A 19,147-nucleotide genomic window follows, 5' to 3' on the forward strand; every position below is an offset into this window, starting at 1 on the left:
TAATTGAAGACTTCAACACAACTTTTTTAGTAGTGAATAGATCCAGCAGGCAGATAATGAGCAAGCATATAGTTAAACTGAACGACAATATCAACCTAATTGACATTGATACAATACTTCATCCAACGGCAGTAGAATACAGATTCTTCTCAAGTTCACATGAAACATTCACCAAGATAGACCACATTCCAGGTCTTAAACACACCTTAACAAGTTTAAAAGAATAGAAATCATAGAGTATGTTCTCAGACCACAATGGAATTAAACTAGAAATCAATAACAGCTGATGAAAGAACTTGAAAGGATTTAAATAAATGGAGACATATTCTATGTCTGTGGAGAGGAAGAATCGATATTGTTAAGATATCACTTCTTCCCAGTGTGATCTACAGATTAAACATAATGCCAAGCAAAATCCCGGCAAGCTATTTTGTGAATATCAACAAACTGATTCTAGAGTTTATATGAAAAGGTAACAGGCCGAGAATAGCCAATACGGTACTGACGAAAAAGAACAACGTTGGAGAGCTGACACTATTGGACTTCAGAATTTACTATAAAGCTGCTATAAGCAAAACAGCATGATTTTATATTTAAAGAATAGATACATAGATCAATGGAACAGACTAGAGAGTCCAGAAATAGACCTAGACAAATGTACAAAACTAATGTTTGACAGAGGGGCAAAGGAAAGTTAATGGAGAAAGGATAGTCTTTTCAAAAAATGATGCTGGAATAATTGGACATCCTTTTGCAAAAACATGACTCTGATCACAGATCTTACACTTTTCACAAAAATTAACTCAACGTGGATCGTAAATGTAAATGTAAAACGCAAGACTATAAAACTTCTAAAAGGAAACATAAGAGAAAATCCAGGTGATCTTGGATTTGGCACTGACTTTTTAGACACAGCACCAAAAGCATGATCCATGAAAGAAAAAATTTGTAGGTCAGACTTTATTAAAATTAAAAACTTGTGCTTTGCAAAAGACTGTTAAGAGAATGCGAAGACAAGCCATAGACTGTGAGAAACTATTTCCAAAAGACAGATCTGATAAAGGACTTTTATCCAAAATATACAAAACTCTCAATAAGAAGACAGACAACACAATTAAAAATGGGCCAAAGATCAGAACAAATACCTCACCAAAGAAGATACAGAGATGGAAAGTAAGCAAATGAAAGAGATGCTCTTCCTCGTTCGTCGTTAGGGAATTACAAATTAGAACAATAAGATACTTCTCACGCCTTTTAGAACGGCTAAAATAAAAAAAACCCTGAGAATGTTAAATGCTGATGAAGGTCCAAGCAACAGATGCTCTCATTTATTGCTAGCGGGAAGGCAAAATGATACAGCCATTTTGGAAGACAGTCTGGCAGTTTTTTACAAAGCTAAGTACAGTCGTACCATATGATCCAGCAATTGTGTTCCTACATATTTACCCAACTGATTTGAAAACTTATGTGTGCACAAAAGCCTGCATATAAATGTTTACAGCAGGTTTATTCATACTCACCAGAAATTGGAAGCAACCAAGATGTCCTTCAATAGGTGAATGAATAATCAAACTGTGACACCTCTATACAGGGGCGTCTGTAAGACACAGCATTGCAAACTAGGTCTGCAAGATGCGAGTGACATTTGTTGCCACAGGGTGGTGGTTGCTCAAGCTCTTGACTGGTTGGAAATCGCCCTTAAAATTTGTTCCCAAAATAAAATTCAAATCAGATACTAAACTCCTCCTGCCAGCACAATAGAGGTTGCCTTTTTATTCTTTTGGAAAGGGTTAGATTTCTCACCACTTGATCTCTACTAAAAAATGTGGTCATATCTTTGCCAGGCTGAACCTCAGAAACAAATTTAGGGGAAGCATGTGTCCCGGTTTGCCTGAGATATCTCCACTTTACATCTGTTGTCTCATGCAATTATTAATGGCAACACTTTTACTTTCAAAAGTGAACAGTTTGGACAAAATGGAACCTAATCAGTTTTCCCCCAAATGGATCACTTTGGGTCACTCCAGCTTTTTACATCTTGATTTAATGAAATTTCCATCTTTCACATATTTTATGATATGGGTCAGTGATTCGATTGCTTTGCCCAAAGTCAGATGTCTTTTTCACAGACATCTATTTTAATTAGATCAGCCCTGAGGGAGGTGCTTTTTTTGTTCGCTTGTTTTGCTTTGTTTAATGCTAAAACTTCTAACTTTAATGGTAACTGCTGTGTTTTGGAGTCTGAAAGATTGGAAAAACAAAAAACCTTATTCTTTCTCCTGCAAGTCATGTCATTGCCACAAGGTGGTGGTTTGCTCAAGGGAAACCTTCCTGTGATCCGAATTGGACACCAGGAGCATTTTCTTTATGAAAACACTTCAAAACTGGGCTGTGACTGTAAAACAAGAAAGGACCTACTCGCTTTACGAGCAAATCGCAAACCAAAGTGGGCTGTTGTTTCCCCAGCTACCTTCCAGTTTCTCATGTTGGATGGTAAGAATGTGTGCATACAGCTCTGCCTAGGCTGACGCCTCTCTGCTTCCAGATAGCCTGTTTTCTTTTTCCACAAGCAACGGCACGTCCCTACTGTGACCTGCTGTGAGGAAGGCAGCTGGAGTCACAGAACTGGCAGCTTTTGAATCTGTCAGGCTTGAGTTGGGTCCTGGACCTACTGCCTCCGACCTGTGTGAGCTTCTTACCTGGGTGAGCTCCTTCAACTTCCTCAGCGTCAGTCTCCTCCTCTTTGAAATGGGCAGTATAATACCCACCTTTCAGGAATGCTGTGGAAAGAGACAGTGTCTTTTAAAGTTTCTTGACAGGAAAGCCATTGTTGTTGTTGTTGTTGTTAAGGTATCAGGCTCTCTTTTCAGAGTAGAGGGTCATTGCTGGGAGACCCCATCCCAAAGGTCACAATGGCCACCCCATCCCGCGCAGCCAGGTGGCGCCAGTTGGCTAACTTCCCTCAGTCAGGGTGGAAGCGAGGAGTGTTGCTTCTGGGCCCAAGTGGTGAAGTATCAGACGTGGCCTCCTCCACACCCTGCCCCCAGCTGCCAGCCTGAGGTGACTCTGATGGCTTTAATGACCAGACATTTTAAAATTTTGATGAAATTTGATTTATCAACTTTTTGGTCTATTTTACTGTTTTCTTTGCCCTGCCTAAGAAATCTTTTCCTAAGGAAACTTTACCTACCCCCAGGTCATGACGATATTCCCCTTATGTTCTTCCAGGGATTTTAAAGTAGTTAGAAGAGGAATTATTTTTTAAAATTATAATGAAAGAAATTATTAAAATTTACATTTAGGCCTCTCATGCATCTCAAATTCATTTTTAACTGAAATTTTTATTGAGATATTATAGATTCATACAGTTGTAAGAATAACACGGAGAAATCCTTTGTGAGTCTTGCCCAGTTTCCCCCAATGGTAACATTTTATAAAACTGTAGTATAATATGACAACCAGGACATTGACATTGGTACAATTCAGCCATCAGAGTCAGATTTCCCCAGTGTTTGTTGTACCCGTGTGTGTGCATTAAATTCTATAAAGTTTTCTCACTTGCATAGGTTCATGCATGCACCACCGTAGTCAAGATCCTGAACACAGGGATCATTACTGTTGTCCTTTATCACCACACCTACCTCTCTCTTGCATATCTCTCCTCTGATCCCTAACTTCTGGCAACCACTATTCTGTCCTTCATTTCTAAAATTTTGTCGTTAAAAAATAACATATAAATCATCTCATACAGCATGCAGCCTTTTGGTGCTGGCTTTTCTTCACTCAGCACCATTCCCTGGAGATTCATCTAAGTCGTTGCATGTATCAATGTCTTGTTCCTTTTTACTGCTGCGTATTCCACAATGTGAGTGTACCACAGTTCGGTTCACATTAATTTTTGTGTGAGATGTGAGCTAGGAGTCAAGGTTCATTTTTTTTCTCCATAGGGATTTCTGGTTGTGTAAGCACCATTTGTTCAGACTTTTCTTTACTCCATTGGATTGCTTTGGCACCTTTGTCAAATTTCAACTGGTTATAAATGTGAATTTCTTTCAGGACTCTCTAGGCTATTCCACTGATCTATTTGTCTATTCTTATAAAGCGCTTCACTGTCTTGTTTTCTGTAGTTGTGTAGTGTTATGGACTGAATGTTTGTGTCCCCTCAGAATTCATATGTTGACACCCTAATCCTAATGTGATGGTATTTGGAGGTGGGGCCTTAATTTGATTATGAGGGTGAAGCCCTCGTGAATGGGATTAGAGCCTTTATAAGAAGAGGCCAGAGAGCCAGCTGCCTTTCTTTCTGCCATGTGAAGACAGAAGGGGCAGTCAGTTGTCTGCCACCCGGAAGAGGGCCTTCACCAGAACCCAACCATGCCGGCCCGGTGATCGCTGACTCCAGCCTTCAGAATGGTGAGAAATAAATTTCTGTGGTTAAGTCACGCCATTTATGGTATTTTATTATAACAACCTGAGCGGACTAAGACATATAATAAGTCTTAAAATCAGGTCATCTAAGTCCTCAACTTTCTTTTTCTTTTTTTAATTTTTTAATTTTTTTTAAAGATTGGCACCTGAGCTAACATCTCTTGCCAATCTTCTTCCTTTTTTTTCTCCTTCTTCTCCCCAAATCCCCCCAGTCCATAGCGGTATATTCTAGTTGTAGGTCCTGGTTGTAGCATGTGGGACGCCCCCTCAGTGTGGTCTGATGAGCGGTGCCATGTCCACGCCCAGGATCCCAACTGATGAAACCCTGGGCCGCCGAAGCAGAGCGCAAAAACTTAACCACTCAACCACAGGGCCTGCCCCTGGTTTTCTTTTTCAAAATTGCTTTGGCTATTCTAAGTCTTTTGATTTTCATATAAATTTTAGGATCCTTGTTAGTATTTTTCAAAAACTCCTGTTGGAAATTTGCTTAGGACTGCATTGGATCTAAAGATGAACTTGGGGAGAACTGACATCTCAATAATATTGTCTTCCAATCCGTAACTATGGCATATCTTTCCATTTGTTTACTCTTTAATTTCAGCAATGTTTTATAGTTATTGCAAGTCATTTGTATTTTGTTTGTTAACGCTCTTATTAATGAAATTGCTTTTTGTTTTACTTCATTCCAATTATGTGCTGCCAGTACACAGAAATAGACTGATTTTTGTATATTGACTTTTTATTCTGAGGCTTGCGAAACTCACGTATTGGTTTCAGTAGTTTTTCATTGATGGTGAGGATGACTTTGGAAACACAAGCTGGTAAGCCACTAAATGGAGGCCACCTGTCTCTCCAAGCCCACCAACCTGCATTGCACCGTGTCGCATTCTCTTCACATTGTGGAGTCAGTGAGGGTTCCCGTCAAACCGCTGATCTGCATCATGAGTCCCTGTAGGCCAGGCTGCCCAGCTACTTCCTGGGGACTCTTTTTTCAGGGAGTCTCGGGTTCCCACCGTGAACGGGACTAATGAGTCCTGTACTGCCCATCACTCAGGCTTATGAGAGTTAAAGGAGATGGCGAGGTGACATTCTGCACGACTTAGAGTGGTCTGAGCACAGCTTCCCCCTGTCAGCAGCATTTCTGCACGGCTGTCTCGTGTTTCTGCACATTTTGCAAGCAGAAGCACTGCCTGCCTTTATTCCCAACTATCTTTTCAGGAATGTTTATACAGTGAATGGCCTTGAAAGATAGAGATGGTATCTCTTCCTAAAACAAAGGGCAGGTTTGCTTACAGCCTTGGAAGATAAAGATCACGTCTCCCTCTAGAGCCAGCATACTTACTCTCCAGTGTAAAAGTTTTAGTTTCCCAAAGCTCAGGCTTCTTCTCCTGTAAAACAACCCACCGCATGTGCAGGTGTACCTGGCCCTCTTTGCATTGTCCTATGGGAACTGAGCTCCAGGAAAGCTGTGCAAAAATAATACCCTGGTTAATACACTGGTTACTACTATTGCTCTGAGTAATAACCTATCCTTCATCTCCGACCCAGGATTTCATGTCTTCTGCCAGTATCCATCAAACTATGGAAGGGTAACTTGTTAGCTTGCAAGTAGGATAAAATCTCAGACCTTCACAGCTTCTGACACCTCCCAAGAGATAACGAGCTTTATCCCTCGATTGTTTAGGTTCCTCTGGGAGATTAGAGAGCAGGACCTATTTCCTGTCTAACCTCCCATTAGAACAGAACTCCTTGCTCATCTATTTGGGCCAAGAAAAGAAGCTTTTGAGGCAGATCTGGATCTCAGTCAAGGCTCAAAGACCTCATTACCAAAGACTCCGCTGCTCCAACGCGTCTCCTGAAGCTTCCTGCCTGACTGCCCCACACATCTGAGGGCTTAATGCTAAACGGCTTTCTGGGTTCTCTAAACTTCAATAATATTTATCTCAAAGATTTGTGTGTATTTTGGAATGCTACATGCCATCTCTATTATTTGTTTTAGAGTAAAAATAATGTTTTAAAATTCTAGTCATCGAGAACAACATTTTTCTCACTGTCTTGTTTGTTTACAGAAGCGATGCTATTGGGTTTTGGAAAACTGGGCTAAATTGAAGTGAGTAAACTCTGCATTTGAGGTTCAAAATCCAGGCCATTTTTCTTTCTCTGACTTGGTATTACAATATTTCAAATACCAAGACTCATGAAAACATGTGGCTACAAATGACGATCGTTTTCCCACTGTTTGGCAAGCCGGGGCTGGGTGGTTATCAGAAGAGATGCTCAGGATGCTGGCCTCAGCTCCAAGTTGCGCAATGTCCTTGAGGGTGTCTCCTGTTGAGAGGCCCAACCACAGTGTTCATGTGGCAGGGAATGGCTCTCACCCAAGCTCAGCTTTATCAGCTCCAGAAAATGTTCATCAAGGGATTTTTTTCAATGAAGAAAGGTGTAAATAAAAAATTAGTTTTTACACTGTGTTCAGCAGTTTAACTATTACATGCCTGCATGTGGTTTTCTTCATGCTGACTCTTTTTCGAATTCACCAATCTCCTTGAATCTGTAGATTTATATCTTTTACCAGTTTTGGAAAATTTTCTGCCATTATCTCTCTAAATATTGCTTCAGTCTCATTCTCTCTGTTGTCTCCTTCCAGGACTCCAGTGACATGAATGTTAGACATTTGAATATATCCACACATCTTTTATGCTATTATCTCTTTTTCTCTCTACCTTTTAATATAAAGTCTCTGAGATTCATTTGTATTTCTTATGCGTCAGTCCTTCATTCTTATTTGTTGCAGTATAATATTCCATTGTAGGACTCAATCATAATTCATTTATTCATTCTTCAGTTAATACATATTTGGGTTGTCTCCAGTTTTTTACTATTATGACTAAAGCTGCTATAAATATTCTTATACACGTCTTTTGGTGAACATGTTTACTAATTTCTCTTAGGTATATACCTAGAAGTAGAAATGGTGAATCAGAGGTAAGTGTATGTTTAGCTTTAGCAGAGTCTACTCAACAGTTTTTCAAAGACAGTTTTTCCAGTTATCAATTTATTATCTCTCAGCTCCAAATCTGTCCTTAATTATGTGCTCTGTGATAGGGGAGGTAATTATCCATCACCTGCAAACATTTCTCCTTTGCCATCTGGCGCAATGTTAAGCTTTGTCGGTAGATAGCACTGGCAGCCGCTGCGGAGAAAGAAGCGTCTCTTCCTGGTTCTCACGTGCTCCCTTGGCAGGTTCCTGCAGCACAAGGTTCCTGCACATGTTGCAGCCAGAAACACACATTCCATTTCCACGAGCAGCTTCCTCTGATACCCCAGAAGTCAACTTTCCAATGCATCACTTCTGTAGGATGTTTTCTGCGATTTCCACACTGTGGCACATTTCCATGCATGGCTTCCCTCAGCACCCAGGAGGAATGCTTTCCAGTGAATTCCGTCTGCATGGGACTTCAGCAAACTTCTTCATCGTCCAGTGGATCATGGCTGCACTGTCTCCAACAAGGTGTGGATCTCAGCCTGGTGGTTAGAAGGTGAGGGTCGGGACCTCATATGGGTTTGTTCCTTCCTTGGCTGGCCTGCCCCAGCCCCACAGGCTGCTCCCTGTATCTACTGTAACTATATCCTTTGGAGTTCTCTTTTCTCCTCAGTAGGTAGTCCCCTCTCATAACTAATAACTCTTTATATTAAAATTTCTTTGTCCCACTTACTGTGTGGTTTCGTATCCTGAGTGAACTTTGGCTGATACATGGATGTACCATTTTATACCTCCAACAGCAATGTCTAAGAATTCTAGTTCCTCCCAAATCAGTTATTTTAAAGTCCTGTCTACTAACTGCAATATCTGAAGGATCTGCGTGTTTGTTTCTATTGTCTGTTTTTTCTCTTGCTAGCACTCACATTTTCATGCCTCTTCACTTGACTAGTTATTTTTTACTGTGTGCAGATGTTGTATATAAGAGGCGTAGAGGCTCCAGATAATGCAATTTGTCACACAGAGGGTTCCCTCTTTCCTCCATTAAACAGATGGGAGTGAGCAATGAGCATCTCAGTCCAGCAAAGGACTGAGCTGGGTTGGGGCTAGATTTCAGTTTTTGCAGGATTTATTCTATCTCTGGTTTACCCCTATTCCTCATATATGGATTTCGATTGAGAGCCTCAAAGGTCTCTGTGTCCTCAGCCATGAAAGACTGTGGAGATTCAGCTCTGCCCTTCAGAGGGTTCCAATCCAGCTGTCCAGAATCTGTCCCCACGGATGTTCAAAATCTGGCAAATGTCATGAGGCAGGAGCTGGCCTTGTGTTTAAGGCAGGCTCTTTCTTCTTGAGGAGCCTTTCTTTTCTTTCCTTTTTTCTTTTTTGAGGAAGATTAACCCTGAGCTAACTGCTGCCAATCCTCCTCTTTTTGCTGAGGAAGACTGGCCCTGAGCTAACATCTGTGCCCATCTTCCTCTACTTTATATGTGGGACGCCGACCACAGCATGGCGTGCCAAGCAGTGCCATGTCCGCACCCGGGATCTGAACCGACAAACCCCGGGCCGCCGAGAAGCATAACGTGCGAACTTAACCACTGTGCCACCGGGCTGGCCCCGAGCCTTTATTTTCTAAGCACTGTGGGACTGTGGGAAGATTTTACTCTGCTTTTTAGATGCATTGTCAGGCCCAGAACTTAGCAGATGTCATGTGGAGAAAATTGGTTGTGTTTTTAAGGCCCCTTATCTTCCAATTCGTCATTCTACTACCAGGTGGCCTCTAAAAGCTTTGCTGCTTTCCTCTTTCCTCCATTAGAGGTCTTCCTTCTGGGCAAAGTTGATCATTGGCCAGTGCCCCAAACTGGCTAATGTCCTGGGGAAGGGGAGAGGGAACAGCTGGAGAGCTTCATCTCGTTTTGTTGCAGTAGGAGCGTTGGCCAGCCACAACCTACTACATCCTGCCTAGAAGAGGAAATCTCATAGGCTTTTGAAATTCAAAGTTCTTTTCTTTTCAAACTATTGTCTCTAGCATGTGTTTCAAAACCTTAGAGTTGACTTTTCTTTCTTGACAAATTTCTGATGTAATGTCACTACCTTGAGGCTATGGGTATCAAAATATGGTTCAACGTTTTTCAAACTGTAGGTCACAACCCATTAGTGGGGCATGAAATCAATTTAGTAGGTCTTGCTAGGATTTTTGGTTTTAATTCGTTTTGTTTTTTTGAGGAAGATTAGCTCTGAGCTCATATCTGCCACCAATCCTCCTCTTTTTGCTGAGGAAGACCGGCCCTGAGCTAATATCCATGCCCATCTTCCTCTACTTTATATGTGGGACACCTGCCCCAGCATGAGCCATGTCTGCACCCAGGATCTGAACCGGTGAACCCTGGGCTGCCAGAGTGCAACGTGTGAACTTAACTGCTGCGCCACTGGCCTGACCTGCATCTTGCTAGGATGTTTTGATGAAACAGAATAAAACAGATCTGAGTGCATCACACATAGTAAAGATAAGTCTTATTTTCATGAAATTTGTGTTTCACTTGTGTGTGTTCTGGTTCGTAATGTAAAATCTGTTTGTTCCTGTGGGTTGCAACTCAAAATGTTTAAGTCACTGGACTTTAGTTTAAACGGAGGAAAAGCCAAGGAGGAGAAAAACAAATGATCAGAAACAAACACGTTAGTTGCATATGGACCACTTTTTGGAGAAGTTTGGCCGTGATCGGGAAGTGCATTGATTGAAAGCTGCTCTTCTGGCCCCAGAGAGCAAGAGGGAGCCCGTGTGAGGGATGAACCATAAGCATCAGAGGAGAAAATCCTGTGAAGCCTACTCCTAATGGGGCTGGGGCGCTTTGTGGGGTGGGTGGGGGGCTTTGCAGACGGGGTGCAGGGAGAGCTAAAGATGAGAAATGACTGAACTTGGATTGGGAACGGCCGTGAAAACCCTGGGAGAAGATTAAGTAGTTCTTGGTGCCACATGGTGGTCAGCCCAGGGCAACAAAGGCCTTGTACTTGGCACAGAAGAGAGGTCAGCTGAGGGGATGAACGGGCCTGGGGGTGGAGTGGGGCTCTTCTGCTAACCCATGGTGGTGCTTCAGGGTCAGCAAAAGATCCACTTCCCGCCACGGGCCTGAAGAGACTATGACTGGAATGAGTGCCGTTATCCTCGTCACCTTCTCCCTGCTTTCCCAACACCAAACACACACATAACTGACCTGCTGTTGAGGCCAACAGACAGAGGGGAAAGGGTATAGACCCTGTGGTCACAAGAGCCAGTGTCTCAGTCTACTGGCCCCGTGGGACTAGGCTTGTGGTCTCCTTATGTCTCAAAGAGGGCGGGTAAGACCTTCTGCACAGGGTGTTGGGAGCTGTGCGGACTCGTCACTGTGCCCATGTCTGGCACACCATGAATGCTCAGGAACTCAGAGATGCTTTTACCCCCCAGGGACCACACTGGGGCAGGCAGTTCTGGAAGAAAGTTGTCCCGCAATGACCTGGCTGGCTCCTGGCCCTGAAGTTCCCAAGCCCAGAGGTTTGCCCCAGGTTGGGTCTGCTCTGGGGCCTGGTCCTCAGCAAGCCTCAGGGCCGAGAGACAAGTGCAGACACATTGCAGGGGATGAGGCCCGTCTGCTCGTGTCACTGAGCAGGGAAGTTCTACTCTGGGTCAGCCCAGCGGCTCTGATCTTCACCCTATTCCAGGAGCTAGCTCCTGGCTCTGCGGCTGGCAGTGGACCTCAGGGCCTGAAAGTTGGGCCTGAGCCCTGCCTGGGTTTTTGGCCAGGAGTCTGGCTTCTACCGTGCCCCAAACACACCTGTTCAGCTATGCGGATTGCTGGAGTTTTTGGAAAGACTTCATTCAATCATACCCTCAGTGTGTAAGGTTTGCCCCCTCTTTCTCAGCCTAGCTAATGTTATTGTCCTTTAAGCCCTGGCTCAATCATCACCTCTCCCAGAAAGCCTGCCCTGGGCCCTCGCCCCCTCCCCTCTGGGTTCCCACAGCCCTGGTGCCTCCCTCTTCCACACCACATACCCCTCGGCTGGCGGCTGGCACTCTGAGTTTGCTCAGAGGTAGTGCCTGGCACTCAGTAGGTGCTCTGGCAGTGTTGACAGAATGAATGAATGAACTAGCAACCCCAGGCCTCACTTTTCTGCTGAGTAACCCTGTTCTCTAAAGCCCCACTTGCCAGCAAGCTAGCCATGCTTTAATTCAGAGTTCAGAGCAGAGGAAGCAGCCGAAATGGGACACACGCCCCATGGTAAGACCCCAGCCACAACCGGCAGGGTGTAACCTCACCCTGAAAGAATCGCAGGTACCTGTGTGTCACCACCAGCTGAGTAAGTTCCATTTACTCAGGAGACAGATTATTAAAGATTTATGTATGAAAGTGGCATAAAGACTAATTTTTGACTCAGCTCAACTGGGGGCAACAGTCTGGCTACTGTGCCAGTCAGGGCCCAGGAGAGGACGTCTCTTGACAGAGGGGCTGACAGACAACCCGGACACACAGACCCCTGCCCACCTCCCCCAAGGCCTGTGGTAAATGGAAGGGGGAAGAAGAGGCGGGTTCCAGGGCAAGACCCAGCCAGTCAAACTGGACATCCGTCCCTCCAGGCCCCTCCTCAGCCAGTTCTTTTACTCCCTACCAGGGTGAGGGTGTCCAGTGCATTCCCCCTGCCATGGCGACTCCTGGGGTCCACGGAGCCCTCAGAGCAGCAGGCGGGAGTGGGGATGCAGGGGGCACAACGGTTCTCACCAACCGGCTGCCTGGGCACCTGGGTTTCCAGTTGAAACCTGCATCGGATTGGCAGCCCCAGCAGGGCATGAAGGACTCAGGACAAAGGTCCCCTTAGGCCTGGGGTAAGGGAGGAAGCTCTCAAAATGACAAGGGGATGGGTTACCTGGACTTGTAAAGTGGATTCCAAGTCATCATTGAGGTCCACCCAGAAAAAGAACGTCCTCAAAAATGACACGGATAATCAAAATTACGAGATACCACTTCACCCCCACGAGGATGCTTATCATCAAAAAAGACAGACAAGAACAAGTGTCGGTGAGGATGTGGAGACATTGGAACTCTTATACAGTGTTGGTGGCAGTGTAAAATGGTGCAGCTGCTTTGGCAAACAGTTTGGGAGTTCCTCAAAATGTTAAACATAGGGTATGACCCACAATTCTACTCCTAGGTATATACCCAAGAGAAATGAAAACGCATGTTCATACAAAGACTTGTACACGAATGTTCATAGCAGCATGATTCATTATAGGCAAAAAGTCCAAAGAAGCTATCCACCGACTGATGAATGGATAAACAAAATGTGTACACATGCAGTGGAATAGTATTCGGTCTTGAAAGGGGAAGCGGGGCTGCTCCGCGCTGCACCATGCGTAAACCTTGAACACGTTGTGCTGAGTGAAAGAAGCTGGTCACGAAGACCACCTGTTGTGAGTCCATTTATACTAAATGTCTGCAATAAGCAAATCCATAGAGACAGAAAGTAGATTAGTGGTTTCCAGGGGCTGAAGGGAGGGGGAAATGGGGAGGGACTGCAAATGGGTAGGTTTTTGGGGTGGAGTGGGGATATGAAAATGTTCTGGAATTAGATAATGGTGATGGTGGCAGGACTTTGTGAACATACTAAAAACCACTGAATTGTACACTTTAAAGGGTAGAATTCTATGGTATGTGAATTATATCTCAATGTTTTTAAAAAAAATAAGGAAAAAATGACGCCGATGGAGAGGAGTTAGGAAACAATGAAATGGAGCGCGAGTGTCGCCTGTCCCCGTGGCATCCATCTGAACGAACTTTGGGCCCAGGATAGGCGCACCAAGAGGGCCTGGGGGAAGCGACGCCGGGGGCAGGATCCAGGAAGAAACAGGTCGCGGGATGCGAAGGGAACGCGGTTAAGGCGGCGGCCCGGGATCGCCTAGGACCAGGGAGGCGCCCGGCGGCTCAGAAGTTGGCCCAGCCGAGCGGAGATTTAAAGGTTGGAGCGCAGAGGCTCTTAAAGAGGCCCGGGCGAATTCCCATTCGGCGTCCACCTTAACGCCGGCGCCGCGGCGCCACGGGTCGGACCCGGCTAAGTGCGCGGCGCCGCGGGGGAGGCAGCGGCGCGGGCCCAGTTCCGTGGCCCGGCCCGGGGGACTCGGCGCGGGTGGCCCGGACTTGGCGGGCCGCGCGCCCGGGTGGCCGGGCGGCACGCGGGGGCGGCGGGGTCGCGGCGCCGGCCCGGCTTCCCCCGCGCCCCGGCGGCGCTCTATTTTTAGCAGGCGCTGTTGCAATATAAGGAATGCGCGGCGCGCCGGGGCTCGGGGCGCGCGCGGGCTGAGCGGTCGCTTTAAGGAGGCGCCGGGGCGGGGACGGGCGAGAGCGGCCGGCGGGCCCGCGGGCCGGGAGCCGTCAGTCCGGCTGCCGCGGGGCCGGGCGGGCGCGGCGCTGCCTCCTCGCCGGCGCGGGCATGGAGGAGGCGGCCTGAGGGCCAGAGCCGAGCGGGGCCGGAGCGCGCGGTGAGTGGTCGGCGCGGCCGGGCAGCGGAGGGGGCCCGGGCGGGTGCTTTGTTCCGGGGCGGGAGGTGTGGCCGTCTTCGGGCGGGGGGTGGGGGGTGCGTTCTGGACTGGCGGCGAGCGGCCTTTTGCCCCCACCGCAGGCTCCCACGTAACGGTGTGCGATCGAGAAATCGGCCACGATCGAGACCCCAGTGGGGAGGGCCTGCCCACCGCCCAGAGAGCCCCTTTCCTGGTAACCGCCCTTGGGTTCCATGTCTGCCCTGGCGAGAACCCGCGGGGAGGTGGGCGGCTGGGCTGGGGGTGGGGGTGGGGGTGGGGGCGGGGGCTCTTTCTCCCCTTTTAAAATGGCGTAACAAGGGCAGGGATCCGCCGGGGGGACTTGTCAGAGTCATCAGAATAATGAAAAGCAGCCTGCTTCATAAACAACCCTGCACTGCGCCGGGGCTTGGGGCTCTGGTCGCAGCGAGGGCCCGGCTCATTCATTGACCGGACCTGGCTGGGGCGCCCCCCGTGTGTGGGGCACAGTGCCAGTTCCCACTCGGCGCGGAAGGTAGGGACGCAAATTGAGCGACAGCCCAGCGTGGTCGGGACTGGGATCAGCGAAGCGCGGTGGTCGTGGGAGCAGACAGTGTGGAAGGTCAGGGAAGGCCTCCTAGAGGAGGTGATACCTGGGCACTGGACACCCAGTTAGACTCTGGCTGAAACGGAGGTCTGTGCTGGCCGGGGACAAAGCCGAGGCTGGAGCGGTGGACAAGGGCTGCTTCATCGGGGCCCTGATCGCGGAGCTCTGGAGTTGCCCCCCCTCCCCCCACGGGCCTCCTTGGGCTAGAATGGTGCTTCCGCCTCCAGGACTCACGCTCCCTCCCGGACCTGACCAGAGAGGGGGACTGACAAGGCTGGGAATTGTGGGCTCCAAAGAGTGCCCTTCCTGGCAGCGAGAGGATGAGATCTGTCTTAAGAGCTCTCTGGAGCTCCCTGTAATCACAGCAGCCGGCGGGGCTCACAGAGACCGGGGCTGGGTGGACGTGCTGGCTCATCATTTGACAAGACTCCTCCAGAAAGGTTTTATTATTATCCTATATGCAAATGGCGAACTAGATCGGGGCTAGAAAGACTCAGTAACTTGCCCATGATCGCGTCTAGAATCCACACTTTAGACTATGCAGCTGCTCAGACCCCTCCCGAGAGGGTCTGGCTGTCCCGCGGATGGAGGCTCCGGGGGCAGATAGTGTGAAGCTTTGGCTCCATCGACATTGGCTGATTGGTTGAAGTGTGGGATGGTGAGCTGTTGGTATTAATAACTGGCACGTGTCAGGGGCTTTGCAGTGAACAAAGCATGTTCTGGGACAGTTCTGAGAGTTGGTCCTGCTTCTCTTCCCGGGGTAGAAACTTGAGCTGGCCAGCATTTTGTAAAGCTCCTAATTTCCTGTAAATCGCGTGTCCCTGCTGACTGGGGCTGAAAACATTTTGGGCCCTGGTTTTCACCCTTGGGTCTGTTCTCAGCAGTCAGTTGGCTTCTCTGTCTGTGGTTAGTGGTGTCGTTCGCCCTTTCTCCGGCCAGGCGGGAGGCACCGAGCTTTGAGGCTTTGGGGTTTTCAAGGCCGCAGGGGCTGCCATCCTCTTTGGGGGGAGGGTGTTGAGTAAGATGGGTTCTCTGGTAGAAACTGCCTCCCCTCTCCGTGTCCTGGACATTTCCTTACGGAGAGGGGGGGTCAAGGCCCTCTGCTGAACCCTCGGGAGGCAAGCGACAGTCTTCCAGGGTTGCCAGCTCTGCTCCTGCATATGGCAGCTTGCATTTTCCACTACTCATGTTTTCACCTGTGTAAGATGTTTTTGTGACAAGTGTAACTGTTATTTTGTTATTAGCTCTAACCACAGGTATTTCACGCTTTCAGTTAGTCTGAGCTGCTTATAAGTGACAGGCCCCTTATCCCACGGTTTGCTTCTTGAGCTTGAGTGCTCACGCGGACCCAGGGGGACTGCTAGGTGCTGATGAACTGAACTCGCTCCTGGGGTGGCGGTCCTAACCTCAGTCTGAATTCCATGTTGATCAGCCTGCTGGATCAAGTGAGTTCTCAGGGAAATGTGACCTCCATTTTATATTTCACGCCTGCTCCAGTCATTGTTCTGCCGATGAAATGCCCTAATGGAGTGTGCCTCCCTGCCAGCGACCGAAAACATACTTGCTCCTGAGTGCTGTGTCCTTCATATAAACCATACTCATGGGAACTAAGTGGGAGCACATTCTTGTGCAAAGCTAGAATGTTCTCAAGTGTCCAGAGAGTGTGTTGAATGCCCGCGGCTCTGTAACTGCCAGGTCCGGGCCAGGCATCCGGCTGGCTATAACGTACAGTTACCTTTGTCTGGGGGTGGGAAAAAGGAAGGATCTGGGTGAGCTCCCTGTGCCTGGGGCATCTGGCAGGTCTCCATTGTCTCAAGGCTGAGCAGAGAACTCAAGCTTTGAGAGCAATTTTGTGGGTGGACTCTGAGGCCTTGCCAACCCTCGTGGTCTTGGATGATGCTACTGGGCCCTATGGTACTGGATCCTTGGGGATGCTGTTGGCTATAAATAACAAAACCCAAGTAGTAGTGGATTAAGCAGAGCTTAGATCTCCCAAAGATGCTCTCAGCTCTTGTGAAGTCTCTGTACATGGGGATGGGACATTAGTGCCACTTCCAGCAAGTTCTTGCATGGGACAGGCAGCCAAGAAGGCTGAGGGTCTGGGGTCCAGAGCAATGGTTTTTACCTTCTTGGGTCACAGCCTCTTTAACATGCCAATGGGAAGCCCAGAGAAAAGTTGCTTGGATGTACAAAGTGGGGCATACAGTTCAGGGGGCTCATGGATCTCTGAAAATGAGACCTGGATCCCAGATTAGATCCCCTGGTCGGAGCCACGTTGCTTCACTTTTGTTTACGAGGACCTACTTGGCGCTGCCCTCCCACCAGGTCAGCGTGCCGTTGTGGTAGAGATGGGTGTCAAGGGTGAAAACAGGGTGGGACCATTGTCAGTTCTCAGCCTGTGAGTTGCAGTTAGCCAGCAGATCTGTCTTATGGAACTCCTACCAAGAGAGCGGTACTTCAGCCAGCAGAGCCCACTGTGTTGAGACCGAGCTGACAGCCACATTGCACTCCTTGTTGCCTGCCGTGCACTCCATGGTGCCTGTCTCCTGTCTTCTAACACTTCTAGGTAGTGTTCCTGTTGTGTGTGATAGGGGATGAGGTTAGTCCCACCTATTCCCGGAGTCTCCAACCCCTCGTCCTCTTTGGCCTGGCCTCCACTGTTGAGCCCCTAGGCCCTTTTAGCTGGTTGGCATGATCCAACGCAGCTTTCTGTGGCCGTCCCTCTTGTAGGAGTCATGAAGTAGCAATGTGTATTTAGCCTTTTTTTTCTTTTTGCTGAGAAAGATTAGCCCCTGAACTAACATCTGCTGCCAATCCTCCTCTTTTTTGCTTGGAAAGCTTAGCCCTAAGCTAACATCTGTGCCAGTCGTCCTCTATATTTTTGTATTTGGGACACTTCCACAGGATGTCTGGTGAGTGGAGTAGGTCCACACCCAGGATCCAAACCTGCAAACCCAGGCCACTGAAGCAGAGTGCATGGAACTTTAAGCACTTGGCCACGGGGCCAGGCCTGTATTTAGCTTTTTAATGTCCCTATCATCGTCCTTTAGTATTCTTGTTATGTTACTAGGTGGGGCCTGCTGAGGGCCAGATGGCCAAATGACAATGTGGGTCATCACAGGTTGCTGAGGTGACATTCTGGGTCTCAGAGGGGCATATTTCATCTAGAGAGTCTGGCATCTGGCCACCTAGATGGATAAAACATCACAGTTTGCATTTGGGTTGTATTGCTGTTGAGATTTTGGAGAGCACCAGGCGTGCGTTTGGCAGTGCAGCGTGTAATGGTGGAATAAAGGAGGGTGGGATGGAGTGCTGGGAGCTCTGAACTCAGGATCTGGTCCTCTGACTGACTGTGGGGCCTTGGGTGGGTTCCGTGCTGCAGGGGCCCAGGCTCCATCTCTGCCCGCCCTCAGGCTTGTCATGGGGATTAGATGCAATACACAGATGAGAAGGTGCTTGGGAGACCAGAAAGAGTCATAAGAATTAAGAGCATTATCAATATTCAGGCAGCCTTCAGATAACAGAATGTAGACCCAGAAGGAGTGCTTGGGACACCTTTAGTCTAGATTCAGACCCAGTAAAGTGTGTTTCTCCTGGTGGTGAGGGAGATGGTTTTAGGTGGGACACATGCAGCATCTTTCATTTTAATAGTTATATACTTGTTTGTATGTATTATAAAAGTACAGGCATCACAACAAACCTGGGTTTTTTTAATGGGTGGGGTTTTTTTTTGTTTTTGTTTTTTGGTTTTTTTGCTGAGGAAGGTTGGCCCAGAGCTAACATCCATGCCCATCTTCCTCTACTTTATATGTGGGATGCCTGCCACAGCACGGCTTGATAAGCAGTACATGAGTCCACACTGGGGATCCTAACTGGCAAATCCCGGGCTGCCCAAGCAGAGGGTGCAAACTTAATTACTGGGCCACTGGGTGGGTCCTTTGATGGACATTTTGCTCAGATTAAGGCTAAAGAAAGATTTTGAGTTAAAAAGTATGATGATTCTAAGGTAAAGATTAAGCCAGTAATAGTTCAGTAATAGACACTATGACCCAAATGGGCAAGTGAGCCCTTGAGTCACAGCTGGGAAACTTTCAACAGGGGAGCCCCTCCAAGCAGCCTGTGGGGACCTTGTCTCCAGCTGGACGCTTCAGAGACAGGGAGCTTGCTGCCCCTCAAGTCAGTCCACTCCATTCGAGGATTCTCTCATCCTTGCAAAGTTCTTTCCTTTCTTCCTTTAGCCTGTCCCGCTGGCTCTGTCCCACATGAACCTTTGGCCTCGTGCATTTCTCCAGCACGAGGAGCAGCTCTGCTTTCTTCACCTGCTCCTTGAGTGGCATGGTTTAAAGACAGCCTCTCAGTATGTCAGCCTGCCCTTCCCTCCCTCCCTCCCTCCCATCCTCCCATCTTTCCTTCAACGAAGACTTGTGGGCTGCCTGGCTAGACACCCTAAATCCGCCATCTCTAACCCTACATCAGTTTTGCTGTTAGCCTTTGACAGATGTGGACACTGAGGCTCAGAGAGGTCAACTGGGCTGCCCTCAGTCGTAGCCTGAGAGGAGCAGAGCCTGGAAGGAGTCTGCCCGAGGGCTGTCTGGTCCCGAAGCACGTGTTCCTT

General features: G+C 47.9%; 1 protein-coding gene across 9 annotated transcripts in view; it reads left to right on the top strand.

The window, feature by feature from the left end:
- Positions 1–13,275: 13,275 nt before the first annotated feature.
- MRAS (muscle RAS oncogene homolog) overlaps positions 13,276–19,147 on the top strand; it is a 58,673-nt gene continuing 52,801 nt past the window's right edge. For 2 of the 9 annotated variants that reach the window (XM_070493395.1, XM_044754379.2), the window contains exon 1: positions 13,276–13,390. The gene's annotated coding sequence lies outside the window, so the exon portion shown is untranslated. Of the gene's footprint in view, positions 13,391–13,714; positions 13,911–13,983; positions 14,143–14,245; positions 14,461–19,147 lie in introns of those variants that run through there. The other 7 variants (XM_044754380.2, XM_044754375.2, XM_070493396.1 and 4 more) reach the window with 6 other exon arrangements.

The sequence above is a fragment of the Equus asinus genome, chromosome 21 (genome assembly GCF_041296235.1).
Source record: "Equus asinus isolate D_3611 breed Donkey chromosome 21, EquAss-T2T_v2, whole genome shotgun sequence".
Classification (NCBI taxonomy): Eukaryota; Metazoa; Chordata; class Mammalia; order Perissodactyla; family Equidae; genus Equus; species Equus asinus.